Source organism: Artemia franciscana, chromosome 12 (assembly GCF_032884065.1).
Source record: "Artemia franciscana chromosome 12, ASM3288406v1, whole genome shotgun sequence".
NCBI lineage: Eukaryota > Metazoa > Arthropoda > Branchiopoda > Anostraca > Artemiidae > Artemia > Artemia franciscana.
In genome coordinates, this window is record NC_088874.1 from 24,247,949 (window position 1) to 24,254,176 (window position 6,228).

A 6,228-nucleotide genomic window follows, 5' to 3' on the forward strand; every position below is an offset into this window, starting at 1 on the left:
TAATAACCCTGCCCAGTAAGCTTTCCATTTGATCAGTCTTCTCAAGTCTGATCAAGTGGATCAGACTCAAGTCTGATCCAACTTGATCCAATTGTTGGATCAGTTTGGTAGTTGATCCAAACTGAAACATGTTACCTCTTCAGTTTTCAGCTTCGTTTACTCCTAGTTCAAGTGACTTAATCTTCTTAGCCTTCATTTCCAACCCTATTTTTGCATCTTGATTTCTCAAAACCTCCGAAAAATCATTCAGTCTGTTAACATTTTCCTCTAGGACACGAATCACTAGTGTAGTCCAAGTCTAGGATGGTTTACCTATCCATTTGATTCCATTTTCTCCCATAGGCTTTGTTGTGTTTTGTTGGACGAAGTCCATCGAAATGATTTGCATAAACGGAGACAGGATGCAACCCTGCTGAACTCCTGATTCTATATGAATTCATCTACTAATCTCATTTGCTACCCTAACTGCAGCAGTGTCTTTCTTGAACTTAGCACTAATCACTTTTATGCTATCAGTAATCAGCTTTGCTGCTATACAGTTCGCAATTCGAAAATCTACTTTTATATATTTATTTGTTCCATTGCTTATTCTAAACCTTATTTGAAGCTTTGGTTTTACCATTGGAATGGCCAGGATTCGTTAAACTTGATGCAAGAGTCCTTCATAACAAGAGTGGAGTGTTTTAACATATAGCTTAGTAACTTGAACTATAATTGATCAAAGGTTTCTTTTGCAGTTAATGTGTTTTGGATGTGTTTGGTCCTTAAAGTTTTAATACCTAGTCTAACTTGTATAGATCTCTTGAGCTGAGGGGATATTGCTATAAATCTTTTAGTTAGAATACAGTAAAGGGATTTAACTTTTTTCTTTTATGTTCAGAATACTTCCTATAATAAAGGAAAAATTGGGTTCAATTAATCTAATTATCCTCTTTTGTTCTGCAAGTCAATTTCTTTTAATTTTAAAAAAAGAAAAAGCGTAAGTTTTTCGATGAAACCTGTGCCATATAGGGAATTCAGAAATTCCCTATCTATAAGAATGCCACTTCCAAATCTTTGTATCACAAGCCAATGTGGAACCAATTGACTATAAGAACCTTTACTAACCTATCTCTGACTATGAAAAATAGCTCCTATAATGTCCAAAAAAAACTCCCATTCCTAATATCAAACCAATGGTAAAATAAGAAATGAGTTTGAACTACACAAACAAACACAAAGAAAGTCACATTTTTACTCCAAAATGAAGGAGATCAACCAATCAAAGGCCAGCATAAATTTTATGAGACAGTAAATGCATAAAAATCCAAGTTCCATAGGATAACAAAGGAATTTGGTTAACAAAGATATTCATACCGAAAAACTGTATTTTTCATCAGTCATAACCAACTACTATGAAATATCAGACAGAAAGAACAGATAATAAAATATTATTTTTGAGCAGAGTTGGAAGGACAGAATATTTAAAGGGAAAGTGGAAGGACATCTACTTGATACTTTTGTCTTCTAAGAGTCTCTTTTACTTGCTCTTTTACCACCAAACATGCCAAAATTAACTCCCATTGGTTAAATTGGTTTAAAAATCACACGGAGCTAACTGCCCTAATCTATGACGCTTATTGGTTTAATCTATTTAAATTGATTTAAATTTGATTTAATCTATGACTGCTCTTTAGACATTAATTTTTCAAGTATAGCAGAAAATCTTCAATTTGCCATACTTTTATGTACTGTAATAGCCAGGAAGTGCAATGGTGGGTGGGGGACAGACTATCATGTGCTTTCGCACACCCTTCCTGCCTACCTTCCCTAAGATTTCTCCAGGTAGAGTTGGGTCGACACTGGCTAAGCTTATAGAGTCATGCCATTGATGAAATATGCACGCTTATATCCTTAGCTATTGTAGTACTAGAATCATGTTAGTAATTGTTGGTTGAATTATTTCTTATACGCCTCTACGCCATCATGATTAGCCACAACACAAAATGGTCCTTTAAGTAGTAATTCCTTCACTATGATAAGCGCTCCCTATAGCGCTGACATCTATTTCCTGGGTTTCCCCTAGTGCTGTCATAAGAAATATTACGATGCTGTCTTAGGGGGTGTACTTTTCATCAAAATGGTCTTACTAACCCCCCAGTTTCCTTATTGCATCCGACGTTTCTGCCGTAGGGGTTGTACTTTTCACCAAATGGTCTTATTAACCCCTCAAAATCCTCAATACTCATATCAGGCCTATAGCCAAGGTTGCCACGGGGAGTACCAAAGTACTATTTTAATATTTTTTTAATCATTAAATTAAAAAAAACTAATTTTTTTAGCTGAAAGTAAGGAGCGACATTAAAACTTAAAACGAACAGAAATTACTCCGTATATGAAATGGGTTGTCCCCTCCGCAATCCCTCGCTCTTTACGCTAAGGCTTTTAATTGTTTTAAAAAGTAGAATTGTGGCAAAGAGTCAAACTTTAGCATAAAGAGCGAGGGATTGCGGAGGGGACAACCCATTTCATATATGGAGTAATTTCTGTTCGTTTTAAGTTTTAATGTCGCTCCTTACTTTCAGCTAAAAAAATTAGTTTTTTTATTTAATTTCTGAACGTTTTTGAATTAATGCATGTTTGGTTTTGGCTCTCCGCACATAAATTATTAAAATGAAATTTGTATATTAATTCTTTTTTGGCTAAATGGCATTCTCTTAGTTTTGATCAGACGATTTTGAGAAATAAGGGGTGGAGAAGGAGGCCTAGTTGCCCTCCAATTTTTTGGTTACTTAAAAATGCAACTAGAACTTTTAATTTTTAACGAACGTTTTTGTTAGTAAAAAATATACGTAACTTAAGAATTAACTTACGTAAAAAACTTTCATAACCTTATATTTTTATTATGTATACGAGGGGGTTTGTACCCTCGTTAATACCTCGCTCTTTACACTAAATCGTAAGTTTTGTCCCAATTCTTTAAGAATGACCCCTGAATAAAAAAGGCCGTAGAATAAATAGTTGAAATTACTAAAAATACTTTAGCATAAAGAGCGAGGTATTTATCTCCTCCTAAATACCTCGCTCTTTATGCTAAAGTATTATTAGAACCCCTCATATTCGTAATAACATCTGTTCGTTTTAAGTTTCAATGCTACTCCTTCCTTTCATTTGAAAAAAGTTTTCATGTTTATTTTTCATTGTTTTCTTATACTAATGCTAGAAAATCCTGCGCCCTTTTCATTGAATTTTTCTTCCCCCATGACAGATTCCTCCAAGGAAAGATCCTCCAACATAGCCCCCTCTCCTCAGCCCCACCCCCAAACAAAATAAAATCCCCCTGAAAACGTCTGTACACTTCCCAATAACCTTTACTATATGTAAACACTGGTCAAAGTTTGTAACTTGCAGCCCCTCCCCCAGGGATTGTGGGGGAGTAAGTCATCCCCAAAGACATATTTATTATGGTTTTCGACTATGCTGAACAAAATGGCTATCTCAAAATTTTGATCCGTTGACTTTGGAAAATAATGAGCGGGGGAGGGGGCCTAGATGCCCTCCAATTTTTTGGTCACTTAAAAAGGGCACTAGAACTTTTCATATCCATTAGAATGAGCCCTCTTGCGACATTCTAGGACCACTTGGTCGATACGATGTCCCCTGGGAAAAAGAAAAGAAAAAAAAAACAAATAAACACGCACCCGTGATTTGTCTTCTGGCAAAAAATACAAAATTCCACATTTTTGTAGATAGGAAACTTCTACAGTAGGGTTCTCTGATACGCTGAATCTGATGGTGTCATTTTCGTTAAGATCCTACGACTTTTAGGGGTTGTTTTCCCCTATTTTCTTCAATAAGGCAAATTTTCTCAGGCTCGTAACTTTTGATGGGTAAGACTAAACTTGATGAAACTTATATAATTTAAATCAGCATTAAAATGCGATTCTTTTGATGTAGCTATTGATATCAAAATTCAATTTTTTAGAGTTTTGGTTACTATTGAGCCGGGTCGCTCCTTACTACAGTTCGTTACCACGAACTGTTTGAAAGAAGTACTTTTTAAATGCTTTTTGCGAAAGTAGTATTTATTTTCGATAATTTTCGTTAAAAGACGTACTTTTTCAGTACTTTTATTTAAAAGTAGTGTTTTTTTAAATTTAATGTTCAAAGAATCAACTTGCTCATTAGGTATCTGTTTCCCCGTAAAAAAAGGAACGATTTCTGTTTTTTTTTCAAGCATTTGTGTAACGAAAAGTAAGACATAACATATTAACATCTTCATTTATTGATTGTTCTCTTGTTATGCTAACAAACGGACGTTACATTATATTAAAGGCTAAAGAATATTTGTGTTTTGTTTAGTCATGCATTAGATTGACACCTAGAAAGAAGAACACTCGTATTGGTAGACTAAACATTGGTAAATATTATTCTGAAAAAGATAGGTGGTAAAGATTATAAGAAGTTATTTCAAAATAAATTATTATAGTATAGGGGGGGTATTCCCCTCCCCCTCTGGAACATGAAAGGTACATTTTGTGCCCCCTGTCCTTTATATTTTTGGTATATGATACCGATTCCAGTCATTATAGGGGGGGGGGTAATTTAACCGGAGGTGACTTTGAAAACCGATAGATAACATTTTTTTGGGAGGAAAGAGAGAATTGGGAATATTCAGAAGGAAACACATTACAAAAACAATTCTTGCTCAATAATATGCTGAAAATTTTCGGTTAAAACATTTTGGATGCTCTTTCACTGTATTTTACCACAAAAACTCCCTAATATGCCAACATATAGCCAAAATTATATATTTTCCCTGGATTTTCCGGTGTTTCAATCTGGTTAGGCGTAAATTGAATCATCGCTGACCTAATCAGTAAATGGAAAAAAATACATGGGAAATATATAATTTGGGATATATATTTGCATATAAAGAGGGCGGGTAAAAATTGCAGTGTTTTTACTGGTTCTGGTTTTCCGTCACATTTTTAAGAAAACAGATAGTCTGAAAGTAGTATTACAACACTAAAGAATCATGGGCTACTTTATAAGTTGCTTTTTCTGTCATTTAGAAGTCCGTTGAGGAGAACTAGCCATAAAGAAATAAAAAAATATTTCTGACTTATGTGATAACAGGGTTGCCACTGGACCGAAAAAACCGTAATGTCCAAACTATAAAACGTAACTTTTTCGAAACCTTTGATAGGAAAGTCTTTTTCAAGGCAGGGTTTTACTATCAAAAGTGGTTCTTAGAAGGAGGAGGCAGTTGTTGCCCGTATGTTTTGAAAATATCTTTTTATATAATTTCATTAAACAATCCCCTCAAAATTTTAAGAGGTACCTTTTCTGTAAGTTAATTAAAAAAAATTTAAACCACGTTTTCTTTTCTAAATTTTGATGAATTGAAATCTTTTTTTTGTTTTGCAGCATAAATAGCCATGCATTAAGGCCTAGAGGAAGTCCAAGCATTTTACTCCCTAGTCAATTCTTTTTCAGAGCGGCAGGTCGGTCAAAGACACAGTTATCAGTTTTCTACGTCGCTTCAACTACATAAGCATGAGAAGGTTGAACTTACGGGTTTCTGTCTCAAAATTACGATTAGGCACAGGTTATCCTTAGCAGTTCTTCTTGTAATTATTTATACAATATAATTTTTCTATATATATTTATTAGCCGGCAGTTTTGTGTCTGCACGCTACTTATTCTCCAGACTCTGTTTAAACCTGTTGCAACTAACTAATACTTTACTGAATCGCTCCTGAACAATCCGAATGGTTAGTCCCTTGGTCTAATTTATGCGTTCTCACGCGCTCTGATTACAGCTGCATCTAGTCTTTTGAAGGGAATTTTTGACGTCGGAACTCAAATATGTAAAGTATTTGAAGGGACTGCAGCCAGCAAGTATATATTATACAAATAAGTTTCTGATTGTTGAATAGAATATTTTTTGCTCTATTTTTTGATACCCCACAACAACAGTGTCAAGTTTAGCAATCTAGAATGCAAACCCGAAACAGGTTTTATAATTGTTTTGGAATTATAAAAAAATAATTATCGGCTTTAAGATTTGATTAGTTCAAATATTCACTATTTTTTATATCTGTTAAAATAAAAACCGCCGAAATCACCAATCATTAAATCTGTGTTTAAAAATAAAAACCAAATTGTCCTGTTTCGTTAGTAGATTAAAACCATATGAGAGCAGAAAAATAAAATACCAAAAATTGCAGAGAAAACATAAACGTC